At 38.7% G+C, this 16,764-nt stretch overlaps 1 protein-coding gene across 2 annotated transcripts in view; it reads right to left on the reverse strand.

Moving 5' to 3' along the window:
- Positions 1-14,709, reverse strand: part of LOC128656047 (uncharacterized) — a 91,365-nt gene extending 76,656 nt beyond the window's left edge. For both annotated transcript variants that reach the window (XM_053709714.1, XM_053709707.1), the window contains exon 1: positions 14,669-14,709. The gene's annotated coding sequence lies outside the window, so the exon portion shown is untranslated. The remainder of the gene's footprint in view (positions 1-14,668) is intronic.
- Between the last annotated feature and the right edge of the window lie 2,055 nt (positions 14,710-16,764).

The raw sequence follows: 16,764 nt of genomic DNA on the forward strand, positions 1-16,764 counted from the left end.
TATTGTATATAAAAAACATGTATGTTACTCAAGGTATATTTTTCTTTAAAAGACTCAATGTCTCTTTGGTATCAGGCCCAACCAGTCGGCCCACCAATAGATGTTATGATATAGTCACCCAGTCCCAAAGGCAATCTTTATGGTATGATGGGAGTCCTGTAAGCAATATATATGATGTATGGAGGAGTATTCTGTAGGAAGGAGGCAGCACTCCTAACTTCACCAAAACGGGTCAGCAGCTCTGTGAAAAACAAGGAAAGGAGAGAGACGGGGGGCGGAGCCAACCGCCATGCTGAGTAGATGCAAACTGAAGGAGCTCCGTAAAATTTCTCTTTTCTTAATGGAGTCTTAAGCACTTTCTTCTAGATAATTGTATACAAATGCTCCTACTTTTCACCAGGGACCTTGCAAGAACATGGGAGTAGATTTTTTATTTTTGATGGCGGAGTTACTAGCCTTACCTCAAAAGCACGCAGCTGTGATTGTGGACTAACACACGGTTACGGACCCTCACTGCAATATTGCCTGAGAGAAAGACTAACCATGCTATAAGAGTACTCCCTTCTACTATCACAATTGGGCAACTACTTTATGTAAACCTTCAGGGTATTATCTTTTGATTGCCCGCTCTGGGGCAAGCTGGATTACTGAGACTTGAGGGAGCAATACCTCTCACTATTTGCCATTAAGACAACTCAAGTGTGGCCTCTGTGCTGCAAGCTGCAAATTTAATATCGCTACTGATCACGGTGATATTCCTGACATGGATTCACAGTTATGCTATGATACCATCGGAATCTTGTTCGCACGGCTGGAAAAGAAAATGTCTGAGCAGTTTGTGAAACTAGCTCAGTCTCTGCGGGATGCGACCATAAGACCCATCAACGATGCTATCGCACAACAAACAGTGGTGATCCAGCGCACTAACCCCTTGCCTGCTTCTCCCACGATACCTCTCATCCTAGACCTGCCTAACGGAGATGACCAGGTGATTGAGGCTCATATCTTGGGAACACGAGAATGGCGTAAGGAGAAGATTACTCTAGTACCCGCAATACAGAGACCTTCGGCCTCACTACCGGCTTCCAGCCTTACTGTGGACTTTGTACCCTGTTTCCTGGATTATGACAGGGAAGCCAGACTGCAGGATACCTCTCACCTATTTTGGCCGATAGCCTCCACACAGCGGCAGGGTCTGAGGAGGTCACAGACCAGCATGAGAATGCCGATTCATGAATACACCATTCCGGAAATGTTCACAGAAGCAGAGTTGAGTGCATATACCGACGGTCCTAAGAGAGCGGCGCCACACCAGTCGATCCACATAGCCGATCTAAGCTTTCCACTTCATGGTTGGATCGACTCCTTCAAGCCTGTGCCATAGAAGTGAAGTGCGGGACCTAAGTAGCTGGCTATATGTGTTGCTCATTTCAGTGCCGCTGTCAGGAGCGGGAGGTACACTTCCTATGGGCATCGGTTAAAGAATAACTATACTGACAACGGCACAAACTGAATCTGAGAGTTTATGTGCTGAGTCCCCTATATGTATGCCACAATCTATGCTATTACACCACACAACTGGAACACTATGTATACCCACACTAAATGTTTTACTTAGGTCTTAAACGCTGGTGAGGAATATTTCTCGTTAATCCCTCTGTTGGTGGGTTGAAATAGACAGCCCTCTCACATTTAATTATTACCAAGCTACCCTTGTTTAATTTTAATTACCTATCTATTGCCTGACAAAATTTGACATTAATGCTCTTAGTCCTTAGTTTATCTTACTGCATTCTACCCGGCACTACCGTAGTTAGTTTGTATTTTGCCCTTCACATAAAATCAGTTAGGCTTCTACTGCAGCACTACAGGACCTTATAATTTTTATAAACTCTCTATTATACATTGCAACATATTCTATTTAGTCATTTGATACGTTATAATGTACAATACAGGTATAAGGAGGGCCGCCTTTCTCAGTCCCAGTAACTACTTCAATATAATAGATGGGATGCATATATAAAAGCTCATTCTGATTGTTCCCCTTTCCTCCTTAGTATTGCAGATCTATGTTTGTTAGGGTAGTCATACATATACATTAAAAGGTTTCTCAGGCTATCCCTCTGCCCCACTAAGTAACACTAATGACGATATGCTTACCATGTCTGATGCTGTGATCTATTATCCGCTTATGGTTTTACTTCCACTCTGCCCTCAGGTTAACCCTTACTTGAAGTGTTTGCAATAATCATATTCTTAACAAGTTACTGTCATCCTATAAATTTTACTCAAGCAGCTACATATGTTGAGCAATGAACGTTACTGATTTTCGCCCTGGTATGTTCTATCTGGTTAGATGCAGATATTATTATTCTTTACCAAATATCTGATCGCAATTTGTCTCCCTAACAGTTAAGGCTCCAAACAGCCTTATTTTTACAATATCTACTAACAGCATATTGCCCTAGTTATCACATGGTCTACCTACTAACCTCACCTAATCTAATAACATTATCAATACACTAGAAGTTGTTTCATAAGGTTTATTATAAATGAACGCCTTATAGTGCATATAGTATTTTCATGACAACCCTAATGAGGTCTGTAAAGATTGATTTCGGGGCCCACACCACTGTATATACTTTAGGTATACTATATGTTCATTGTTCAACACTAGTTAGTATTTATGCTGTGCTGCTGAGGTATTTGCTGATCTGAGGTGGCCTTTATATGTCTGGGTTATTTTACGTACACACCTGCATCAACGTTTATGCAAGATTTATTTTTAATTACCTGAGAAATACCTTTTCTCGGAGCCTCTGGTTGTTAGATTATGAGTGGTGATACTGTTGTCATGAATATGTTATAGTATGACTTGCTTGTTAGAAAATGTGTTTCTTATGGGCATTACCTATGCTACACACTTATGGTTACTACTGAGCCCCTCTCCTCCCTTTCCCGCTGGTACTGGTTGCCTGCGGGTCATACCCCCCTCCCTTTTTCCCACATCGTCTATAGTTGACATCGCCCCAGGAGAGGAGCTCACCCAGGAGTCCCTTATATTATATTGATGTTGGTTTTTTCTATTACATTTCATATTTATTTAACCACAATATGAGTGATTCTAACTGTTCCATGTCTGTGCGGTGCTATTGGCGGCCGAGATGGTACCGTATAGACGTGGCATGAGATAATGACCTGTACATCCTGGTGTGGCCCTAGTCCCCAGATCTTTGGTTGGACACAATGTTGTGCAATGTTTTAAAATAGTTGATCTACATACAAAGTATTACAAAGGCTTAGATCAGAGTGATTTGGTTTATTTCAAGTAATAATACTCTAGTCCCACCTAATTTGTTCCTGATGAGGACATACCTATTGACTCCGCCCCCCCCGTCTCCCCCCCCATCCCTCCCCTATTATATCTGAGCGGCTCTTGCCCGCTGCGTCCCTCTTCCCCATATAACTATAGAGTCACCTCCTCCCTAGTCTTTTACTTATCTGAATAGCCACCTTGCTTCTCTTTGTATATAGCTAGGAGAGGACCATTGTTGCTTATATTACATTTGTTATACTCTAAAACAAAACTGAAGTCTCTGTATGTGATAGCCCACATTATATGGAAATGTTTGAGATACTAGAATACATTGTCTCCTAATTATGCTCTGTACCCATTGTCTCGTGAATGTTCTGAGACATACTCTATACTCTGTATACTCTGTATTGGTTGTTGACTTCAATAAAAAAAAAAAAAAAAAAAAGAAAGGAGAGAGACGCCGTATGTGTGAATAAATTACCCACTGGGTGAAAGAACAAAGGTTATGAAATGGTGGAAACCGTGAAACGCGTTGCATGTTTTTATTATGAACATTACAGCATGAGTTGTTTTTATTCTTCTTTTTTATGTTATTAAAATCAACTTTTAATTACTAACTCCTAATTGCTGTGTGCTATTATCTACGCTACTGAGGGGAAGGGGTGGTCCCCCCTCCTATCCATTATTTGGACTATTAATCTGGCTAGTGGTTAATACAACACCTGGATTGAACCTTTCACTGGGCCTTATCATATTTGGGATTCCAGCGACTGCCTGGATCAGCTAGCTGGTTTGCTGTTGAAAACCAGCCTGCAACTGCTGGCACACCAGAGTGCCTTTGTAGTATGTGAGTACCCTGCATCACCTTTGTTCTTTCACCCAGTGGGTAATCAATTCACACATACGGCGCCTCTCTCCTTTCCTTGTTTTGCACTAATTTAAAAGAGACAGTGCACTATAAAGATAGATAATTCCTTTATTACCCATTGAACATGAGCTGTGAAAAACTGTCAAAATGCACTGAGATAAGAGGCTTAGAAATTAGCACATGAGACTAGCTAGGTTTAGCTATCATCAAAAAAAACCAAGAGAACAAAGCAAATTTGATGATAAAAGTAAATTGGAAAGTTGATTAAAATTACATACACTGTCTAAATTATGAAAGTTTTATTTTGACTAGACTGTCTCTTTAATGAAAACTAATGTATGTTAATGAAATTCTTTAGTATATATTATTAGTTTTCTTTACATTAGTTACAAAAAGTAAAATACTTACCTAAAGTGAGCTGGGGGGAGCTCAGGATAAGCGCGACTTTCCCAGCACGCTAAAGATAAGTATAAAACTACAGATGACACTTGTTCACCTGCAGCAAAGGACATTTCTACATTTACCAAACATTCACCAATAATTCAGCAACCAAATATTCTAAAAACAAAATTTTCAGAATATTTCTTACAAATAATTTGTGCCTAAAAAGTCTTTAGTGACTTGGCTGTAGGAGACTGGATACAGATTTAGCGAATCGAAGGTATTGTTTCTTTGTAACTGGCTGCCAAAATGAGAGGAATTATCATCTAAACTGTATCTACATGGAAGGGACAGGATTTATTTTCTAGGAAAAACAATATTATTTTTTAGGTCTAAAAAAACAGCACAAGTCAATCAGACAACCACGCTGCAGAAACCATATCATTTACTATGTTTTGTGTAGTTTTGCAGCCTTGCTCAAACTGGTCACTATTTTCAATTTAAAATAAATAAATAAATATATATATATAAAAGTCAGAGATGCGGCACTCGCTCGTCCTTTTAATCCAATGAGATTTTATTAATGTAACGTTGGTCTGAGGAAGGGGAGCGTGTCCCTGAAACGTTACACTAATAAAATCAGCTAGTGCCGCATCTCTGACTTTTATACTATTACCTGTTGGCAGCCTGGCGGTTGATTTTGAAGGTGAGAGTGCGCTCTAGTCTGAATTTTATATATATATATTTTTTTTTAAGGGTACATAAATTAAAACCATATTCCTCATAAGGGGCCAAATTATAAATAGAGCACTAAATTATCGTGCTCTCGCAAATGGGCGATAATTAAACATCCATTACAAGTGGCTGGTTATTGCTACTACGAGCTCGCAGTAGCAATTAATGCTCAGAAAATTAACCAGAAATCCGATCTCTGATTAATTTTCTAAAAGTGCCCCATGTGCCCTCAAAATAGAGGGCATTATAGTTTTTTATTAATTTTTTTAGCTTTTTTTTAAAATAACACTGCACTAGGCAGTTTTTGATTATAAAGTTGGCGTGTGTAGGGTGTAACAGAAAAAACGGCACTACAAAAACTGGCAAAATAATGTCTCGGTACATGCAATGTAATTTAATTTTTTATTTTGCCATATATTATACATAGGTATAGATATATACAGCTATATATACCTTGAATTTTATTTACCTTAATATTATTTAGATTTTACTGATATCCTCTAGAGATAAACCAGTTATTGGTATGGGATTATATTTTATAGTTTGTTTTAAAGGGGCAGTAAACCTGTAAATCCCGCCATTAAACTGAATGTAGCTCGCTTTCCCTACCAGACCAGAGAGGGAGCGAGCTACATTCATTTTTATGGTGCGATCGGGCGCACTGTGACTAGACAGCACACCCTTGAAGCACTTTTGAAAAAAAAAGACCCGCTCAGTAGAACCTGGAGCGGAGTTTAGGTAAATTCAATTTGGAATAAAAAATGTCTGAAAGCTTTGAATTTGAATTTATAATGTTATATACCATTATTTTGTAGGTTTACTGGCCCTTTAACTGGTTTAGTACCTCAGCATTCTCTCTGTCACTGTTTATCATACTACTCTTCTCACATTTTAATGTACCTATATTTTCCTTAGATTTTTTTGCCACTTATATACTAAACATTTTATGTTTTAAATTTGACAGCTAGAGTGCAAGTTTTGAACCCAGAAGATTGTGTAAAGAGTAGGGATGGGTGAATGCGTTTATATTCGAATTTGAATGTTAGAACGAATGTTATTATAGAAATTTAATTTACAGAATAGAATGTTGATAAGAATGAATATTCTTAAAAATTCTATTTTGAATGGTATTTACAGTTTTTGAATGTCACTTTCGAATTTGAATATGACATTCAAATTTGAATATTACATTTATAAAACACAGTTGTAGACTAGAAATACTATTTCAAATTCAAATGCTACATTCAAATTTCGAATGTAACATTGGAATTTGAATATTACATTCATACAACACAGTTGTAGACTAGAAATACGATTTAAAATTTGAATGTCCCATTTGAATTCAAATGTCACATTTGAATTTGAATATTACATTTATAAAACACAGTATTAGACTAGAAATAATATTTTGATTTTGAATGTGACATTCAAAATCAAATGTAGTATTCAAATTCGAATATTACATTTATTAAACACAGTTGTAGACTAGAAATACTATTTTGAATTCAAATGTCACATGCAAATTTAAATATTACATTTGAAAAACACAGTATTAGACTATAAATACTATTTTGAATTTGAATGTGACATTCAAATTCGAATGTAGCATTCAAATTCGAATATTACATTTATTAAACACAGTTGTAGACTAGAAATACTATTTCGAATTTGAATGTTACATTCGAATTTGAATGTTACATTCGAATGTCCCATTTAATTTTGAATATTACATTTCGAAATTGAATGAATATATAGCTAAACATTCTATTATTCGAACAAATATTTTCGAATTTTATTGGAAAATTCGAAAACGAAAATTAGAAAATAGAATGTTAGAATGTTATATAAACATTTGAAATTTGATTCGAACAAACAAATTTATCAAAATTATTTTTATATTTCTAATTTTTAGAAACATTCGCCAATCCCTATTGAAGAACTTGTCCTTTATACTGAGTTCCCTAACCAGTGACTATTCTACATATTAGAAAACATTTGTATTACTCGTTTTCTTATGACATTTAAATTATGCAGCATTTGTGCTGAGGCTGCAAACACATTTCCTTGTTTTAGAGAGCTAAAAAACTAATGATAAATGTCAGAGATAAATTTTCGTCACATGAATGTTTATAACCACAATTAAAGGGACACAAAGGATCAACAATAAAATAAAGTAATGACATAATCCTTTAGAAAAGTTTTATCTACAAACATCCCTTTAGACTTAAATCATTAGCTAGACTTTTCTAAAGGATTATGATAACCTCAGCAGCTGTGTTTAGAACCAGCCGTGCATTACCACTCTAGACTCATAGGGGTCGCTCACAACCCTTTAGAAAAGCTTTTTAAAATAATTTATCTACAAAAATTTCCATAGACTTTAATGGGGATTTTCTATTGAAAATCCTTAGATAAGGTTTTTTATAAAATTGTGATCAACTCCATTTTTTCTGTGTGCAATATTGTAAAAAACTGCTTTGCATATTTGTGTATTTTTATTAAACTTTCATGGTTCAACAATCATCAGATACTTTACAATTTACTTCTATTATCAAATGTACTTTGTTCTCTTTGTATCCTTTGATGAAAAGTAAACCTAGCTAGGTTCAGGAGCAGCAAAGCACTTCTGGTGATTGGTGGCTATGCACATATGCCGTTTGTCATTGGTTCATCAGATGTGCTCAGCTAGCTCACAGAAATGCAATACAGCTCTGGAGCTGCCTTGGACTATTTGTTTAATCACTTTGCATGAGTTAAAGGGACACTGAACCCAAATTTTTTCTTTCGGGATTTAGATAGAGAAGCAATTTTAAGCAACTTTCTAATTTACTTCTATTACCAATTTTTCTTTGTTCTCTTGCTATCTTTACCATGTACAGCACTTGTTTATTGGTGGGTGAATTTATTCACCAATCAGCAAGAACAACCCAGGTTGTTCACCAAAAATGGGCTGGCATCTAATCTTCTTTTCAAATAAAAATACCAAGAGAATGAAGAAAATTTGATAACAGGAGTAAATTAGAAAGTTGCTTAAAATTGCATGTTCTATCTGAATCACAAAATAAAAAATTTGGGTTCAGTGGGTTCCCTTTAAATACATTGGGTTGGTTGGGTTGGATCACAGTCCATAAGGATAAAGTAGCTAATGGTTTTCAGCACTACTAAAGTGTATGAGGATTTCTGTTTATAAATCATTTGATGTTTTATTCTAAAGGACTGAGACTGACCGGTTGTTATATGCGATTGATGGTGCAATAATGATCTAACATATTACAGCTTTTTATTTTTGTACTTTTATGTCCATATAAGTGTTTGGACATTTTAAAAATATTACAAATATTAATTAAGTAACCCAAACTAATAATGCATATCTGAGCCTCAATTAGCGATCATGATTTACTTTCTCATTGGATGTTAACATCTGACTTCCAAATTGGTTGTGAAAAGTCTGTTTCTTATTGCTTTTTAGGTTTCTTCTTAAAGGGACAGTCTACCTGATTTTTTTTATTGTTTTAAAAGATAGATAATCCCTTTATTACCCAATTCCTAGCTGTGCATAACCAACACTTTTATATTAATATACTTTAAAAGTTTGCCTGTTCCTAAGCCCCCGCAGGCCACCTCTTATCTCAATGTTTTTTAAAAGCGTTTTAAATTGTGCAATACAGCCAGACACTGCTAGTTCATGTGTGCCTTATGGATAACATTGTACAGACTTCTTTGGAGAATGATAATGACTATGCAGGAACCAGCACTAATTGGCTAAAATGCAAATTTGTAAAAAGCACTGACATAAGGGGAAGTCTGCAGACGCTTAGATCCAGGTAATAATAGAAGTAAAACATATATTAATATAACAGTTTTGGTTATGCAGAAATGGGTAATGGATAATAATCCCAGCCCTGGAGAAATGCCTATTTAGGAAAGGCATTCAACCCCAGAGCAGGGCTAGTGAGTGGGAACAGTTAAGTTGCAGGACTGGGGGGGCGGGCGCAGGAGAGGGCATAAAGAGACAGTGAGCAGGAAGTAGGCTCACCTTCTATCCGGACCTGACGGTGAGAGGAAGCTCCCTCCCTCCCTAAGTTTACGGTAGAGGAGGTTGATCCTTGTCGCAGCTTGGCGGGCGGGCCTTGCCTTTGGAGGTCTGTGGAGTTTGCTGGGGTACCTCATGCCGTGCAGGAGAGGTCTATTACGGTTCCTGAGGGGACCTTCGGCTGGGAAATACAAGGGGTTAATGGGCAAGCCCCGAGGAGGGGGGATTGTTAATGTTAATTTTATTATGGGGGTTATTTAACTGTGTTTGTTTATATGTTAAGAGAATTTGTTAATAAAACAAGCTGCAGCCTTTTTACCCCATTTGGTGGTTGTGTGCATTTCTTACTTAGAATAACGAGGTCCCGAATAAGGGGGTCAAGGTGTTATCTGTGTTTTCAGCAATAACAATTTTCAACCAGACTGTCCCTTTAATTGTTAAATTACACAAAAGGATATCAAAGTGTTTATTAATAATAACAACAATTAATTATGTGTTCAATTAAAGGGACAGTCAACACCAGAATTTTTGTTTTTTAATAGATAGATAATCCATTCCCCAGTTTTGCATAACCAACACGGTTATATTAATACACTGTTTACCTCTGCAATTACCTTGTATCTAAGCCTCTTCTGACAGCCCCCCCTATCACATGACTTTTTATTTATTATCTATTGACTTTAATTTTAGCCAATTAGTGCAGTGTCTGCCACAAGCCACAGGCGTGATCACAATGTTATCTATATTGTTTACATGAACTAGCCCTCCCTTGTTGTGAAAAGCAAATAAAAAAGCATGTGATAAGAGGCGGCCTTCAAGGGCTTAGAAATTATCATATATGCCTCCTAGGTTTAGCTTTCAACTAAGAATTCCAAGATAACAAAGCAAAGTTGGTGATAAAAGTAAATTGGAAAGTTGTTTAAAATTACATGCCCTTTTTGAAACATGAAATTTTTTTTGGACTTGACTGTCCCTTTAAGTGAAAAAACAAACAAACTGATATTCAACCAAATAATGCATCTATCCTGAATAGTGAATCAATTACTGATCATGTTTTACTTTCTCATTAGATGCTAATATTTTATTTCCAAACTGGTCGTGAAATCCATAAAAAAAGTCTGTTTCTTATTGCTTTTTGGGTTTCTCCTTAATAACTTTTTATAGGAAATCCAGATGTTAGTAGACATACAAAACACAAGTCATAGCCAGCACTACATATGCTTTTTTAGCAGGCACGATATTGGGATGCAGGTGCACAATATTTATGTATATATGCTCGTGCACAGTAAAAGCTATCACTGAATCAATCATAAGATCTAGAAGCATATTTTGCTGTATACATGTGTATGAGAACAATCACTCTTTACATAACTGGAATGCATTTCATTTTCAGTTTTCGATCCCTTTAACCTGTTATGGTTTAAGACAAATTTATTTTTTAAGAAACTCTCATATTAGTGGTATCGTGCTTTTCATAATCAACAAGATAAAACTGTATGACTGAAGGAAGGTTCTGACGTTCTCACTCCCTATTGTATAGCACACTACTGTGTCTGCTTGAATGCCATTCAATGTATGCACTACTCATTTTAAAAAAGGCACATAAATAAATACATATTTCCATTCACCTTGCACGTGCACGTGATTTATACTGCACAAACCTTTGTTAAATCTTTGGAATCTATCCATTGTGATCCACAGATTTTTCCCTACAAAATTGGAGAATTTATAGTAATCTAAATTTGTAGAGCTCTGATACTCAGGGCATAAATTAATTCAGTATTTGGTGTTCCTGCCCACTCTGTTGTTGATATTATCACCTGCCTATTGCTGGAAATCACCTACTGCACCCTACTAAGTTCACGTGCACATTTACACCCTTGATTAACATAAACAACTACAGGGGCACACCCTCTACTAAAATCTGCCCTTAATACGTTTAGTATTTTAGCAGAGAGATGGATCAGACTTGTTTCTAGGTCATACAATTTATAAGCACAAAAGTAAATATCAAGAGCTCAGGGCTACGGGAGGGAGTCCGGATCTTCTGCTACCTATTCCTTCCATGTATTTCTTTAATACCGCATTTTTGCCCCCTTACCCCTCTAATTGCTTTAAATGTCGCATGACGTGATAGTAATGCACCGGTCAATTCAAGGCAGCTGGGTGCTACAGTAATTAATGTGGGTGCAGCATTCCCCAGCACCCCTTTAACATCACCAATGCATGATATATGCCTTACCCCCTATATAACATTCATCTCTCCCTCCACACAAGATTCCCTATCTTACTGACTAAAGTCCTCTGATCCAAAATATCAGACCCCTAGCTATGCCTATATATCATTGCTCCATGTCAGACCTTAATGTACTCTCATATCAGAACCTTTTGTCCTCCCAGATCAGACCCCTGCACTCTTCCAGATCAGACCATCACATCTATCCAGCTCAGACCCCTACACCCCTCCAGATCAGACTATCACATCTATCCAGCTCAGACCCCTACACCCCTCCAGATCAGACTATCACATCTATCCAGCTCAGACCCTTACACCCCTCCAGATCAGACCATCACATCTATCCAGCTCAGACCCCTACACCCCTCCAGATCAGACTATCACATCTATCCAGCTCAGACCCTTACACCCCTCCAGATCAGACCATCACATCTATCCAGCTCAGACCCCTACACCCCTCCAGATCAGACTATCACATCTATCCAGCTCAGACCTCTGCATCCCTCCAGATAAGACCCCTGCATCCCTCCAGATAAGACCCCTGCATCCCTCCAGATCAGAGCCCTGCATCCCTCCAGATCAGACCCCTGCATCCCTCCAGATCAGACCCCTGCATCTATTCCAGATCAAACCCCTGCATCCCTCCAGCTCAGACCCCTGTATCCCTCCAGATCAGACCCCTGCATCCCTCCAGATCAGACTATCACATCTATCCAGCTCAGACCTCTGCATAGATCAGACCCCTGCATCCCTCCAGATCAGAGCCCTGCATCCCTCCAGATCAGACCCCTGCATCCCTCCAGATCAGACCCCTGCATCCATTCCAGATCAAACCCCTGCATCCCTCCAGCTCAAACCCCTGTATCCCTCCAGATCAGACCCGTGCATCCCTCCAGATCAGACCTCTGCATCCCTTCCAGATCAGACCCCTGCATCCCTCCAGATCAGACCCCTGTATCCCTCCAGATCAGACCCCTGCCTTCCTCCAGATCAGGCCCCTGCATCCCTCCAGATCAGACCTCTGCATCCCTTCCAGATCAGACCCCGACATCCCATCCAGATCAGACCATCACATCTATCCAGCTCAGACCCCTGCATCCCTCAGGACCAGACCCCTACATCCCTCCAGATCAGACCCCTGCATCTCTTCCAGATCAGACCCTGCATCCCGTCCAGATCAGACCCTCCCTCCTTCTAGATCAGACCCCTGCACCCTCAAGATCAGACCCCTGCATCCATTCCAAATCAAACCCGTGCATCACTTCCAGATCAGACCGCTACATCCATTCTAGATCAGGCCCCTGCCTCCCTCCAGATCAGACAACTGCACCCCTCAAGATCAAACTCCTGCATCTCTCAAGATCATACCATGACATCTCTCCAGATCAGACCCCTGCATCCATTCCAAATCAAACCTCTGCATCACTTCCAGATCAGACCACTACATCCATTCTAGATCAGGCCCCTGCCTCCCTCCAGATCAGACAACTGCACCCCTCAAGATCAAACTCCTGCATCACTTCCAGATCAGACCCCTGCCTCCCTACAGATCAGACAACTGCACCCCTCAAGATCAGACCCCTGCATCTCTCAAGATCATACCATGACATCTCTCCAGATCAGACCCCTGCATCCCTTCCAGATCAGACCCCTGCATCCCTTCCAGATCAGACCCCTGCATCCTTCCAGGTCAGACCCCTACACCAAATTCCAGATCAGACCGTTGCCTCCCTCCAGATTAGACCCCTGCCTCCCTTCAGATCAGACCCCTGCACCCCTCCTGATCTGACCCCTGCAGCCCTCCAGATCAGACCCCTGCATCAATTCCAGATCAGACCTCTGCATCCATCCAGATCAGACAACTGCACCCCTCCAGTTCAGACCCCTGCATCCCTCCAGATCAGACAACTGCACCCCTCCAGATCAGACCCCTGCATCCATCCAGATCAGACCCCTGCATCCCTCCAGATCAGACCCCTGCATTACTCCAGATCAGACCCCTGCATCTCTTCCAGATTAGACCTCTGCATCCCTCCAGATCAGACCCCTGCATCCCTTCCAGATCAGACCCCTGCACCCCTCCAGATCAGACCCCTGGACCCCTCCAGATCAGACCCCTGCACCCCTTCCAGATAAGACCCCTGCATCCCTCCAGATCAGACACCTGCCTCCCTCCAGATCAGACCTCTGCATCCCTCCAGATCAGACCCCTGCACCCCTCTCAGATCAGATCCCTTCACCCCTCTCAGATCAGACCATTTCACCCCTCTCAGATCAGACCCCTGCATCTTTCCATATCAGACCCCTGTATCAAAGCTAAACTAATCAAAAACAACAGTCACCTGCTTCCTCCATATAAGGCCTTGTAGAATACTTATTAACCTACTATATTATCCTTCTGCCATTCTAGTTCTACAACTGTATCTAACCATACCACATTCTAATCCTTCCTCCCATATTGGTGACTTTTCTCAGCTTGTTTTCCTGTGAAAAGAATACCTATTCTGGATGGGGTAGGGTGAGTTTATTACCTTCTCTTTAGAGTTTAACAATTCTTTGCTTAACATAAATTAACACAAATGTTATAGAAAGAACATGATTGCTTTGTCAGTGTTGGGATACAAGAGAAACTCCTAAAAATTATTATTCTGTACTTATTTTTTCCAATGATTTTTGTTTCCTACACACAATAATCTCATCCATGGGAACCAATAGGTTATTGAACTGCATTAATAAATACTTTTGCATTGTACAGAACTTTATTAGACCTACAAACCTCCAGATCAGTTATTAGCCTGGTATTTATGTTAATATGTTGCTTGGAAACAAGTCTAACCATTTATAACAAAGCAGCTGTTTATTTATGCTGTAATATTATTTATACAGTAAGGTTTATCCTGCTGCATATTGTGTTTGTGTATAGCAAGTAATTACTACCTCACCCAATACAATTCACACTGTACAAGAACAAGCTCACTGTGCAATTGTGATACAAACAAACCCTCTTAGTAATAAAGACAGTTCAGTGCTTTCTGTTACTACCTTAATAGTGCAATTGCCCCCCCACACTACTAACCCCAAGACAGAGCTAAACATTACCTTGATTGCTGTGTAAGTCCTTCAGTGCTCTCTGCGTACTCGCTGGAACTACAAACATCTGATATTTTTACTTCAATCTACTTTCATTTTCACTTTATTTAAAGGGACACTGAGCTTAAAAAAATAAAGTCTAAACATAAGGAGCAGAGCACTCATTAGTTATGGTCATGTATTTCAGCCTTTTGTGCAGCTAGATTTGTACTAAAGTACTGGACACTTAAAGGGACAGTCTACTCCAGAATTTGTATTGTTCAAAAAGATAGAGAATCCTTTTATTACCCATTCCCTAATTTTGCATAACCAACACAGTTATAATAACATACTTTTTACCTCTGTGCTTACCTTGTATCTAAGTCTCTGCAGACTGCCCCTTATCTGAGTTCTTTTGAAAGACTTGCGTTTTAGTCAATCAGTGCTTACTTCTCAGGAATGAGCACACAGTTATCTGTATGGCACACATAAACTAGCACTGTCTAGCTGTGAAACACTGTCCAAATGTACTGAGATAAGAGGCAGCCTTCAAGAGCTTAGCAATTAGCATATCAGCCTATTTAGTTTAGCTTTCAACAAAGAATACTAAGAAAACAAATATAATTTGATGATAAACTGAAAAGTTATTTAAAATTGCATGTCCTATCTGAATCATGCAAGTTTAATTTTGACTAGACTGTCCCTTTAAATACCACAGCAGCACACGAGTAGCAACTATGCATTAATATTTTATAAATACGGATCTAGAAAGAAGTGATATTGTGTAATTAATGTACATGCACAGGGATATTGTGGTATTGTTGTACATGCACAGGGATATTGTGTGATTATTGTACATGCACAGGGATATTGTGTGATTATTGTACATGCACAGTGATATTGTGTCATTATTGTACATGCACAGTGATATTGTGTGATTATTGTACATGCACAGTGATATTGTGTCATTATTGTACATGCACAGTGATATTGTGTCATTATTGTACCTGCACAGTGATATTGTGTGATTATTGTACATGCACAGTTATATTGTGTCATTATTGTACATGCACAGTGATATTGTGTCATTATTGCACATGCACAGTGATATTGTGTGATTATTGTACATGCACAGTTATATTGTGTCATTATTGTACATGCACAGTGATATTGTGTGATTATTGTACATGCACAGGGATATTGTGTCATTATTGTACATGCACAGGGATATTGTGTGATTGTTGTACATGCACAGTGATATTGTGTGATTATTGTACATGCACAGTGATATTGTGTCATTATTGTACATGCACAGTGATATTGTGTCATTATTATACATGCACAGGGATATTGTGGTATTGTTGTACATGCACAGGGATATTGTGTGATTATTGTACATGCACAGTGATATTGTGTCATTATTGTACATGCACAGTGATATTGTGTGATTATTGTACATGCACAGTGATATTGTGTCATTATTGTACATGCACAGTGATATTGTGTGATTATTGTACATGCACAGTGATATTGTGTGATTATTGTACATGCACAGTGATATTGTGTGATTATTGTACATGCACAGGGATATTGTGTGATTATTGTACATGCACAGTGATAGTGTGTCATTATTGTACATGCACAGTGATATTGTGTCATTATTGTACATGCACAGTGATATTGTGTGATTATTGTACATGCACAGTGATATTGTGTCATTATTGTACATGCACAGGGATATTGTGTGATTGTTGTACATGCACAGTGATATTGTGTGATTATTGTACATGCACAGTGATATTGTGTGATTATTGTACATGCACAGTGATATTGTGTCATTATTGTACATGCACAGGGATATTGTGTGATTGTTGTACATGCACAGTGATATTGTGTGATTATTGTACATGCACAGTGATATTGTGTGATTATTGTACATGCACAGGGATATTGTGTCATTATTGTACATGCACAGGGATATTGTGTGATTGTTGTACATGCACAGTGATATTGTGTGATTATTGTACATGCACAGTGATATTGTGTGATTATTGTACATGCACAGGGATATTGTGTCATTATTGTACATGCACAGGGATATTGTGTGATTATTGTACATACACAGT

The sequence above is a fragment of the Bombina bombina genome, chromosome 1 (genome assembly GCF_027579735.1).
Source record: "Bombina bombina isolate aBomBom1 chromosome 1, aBomBom1.pri, whole genome shotgun sequence".
Classification (NCBI taxonomy): domain Eukaryota; kingdom Metazoa; phylum Chordata; class Amphibia; order Anura; family Bombinatoridae; genus Bombina; species Bombina bombina.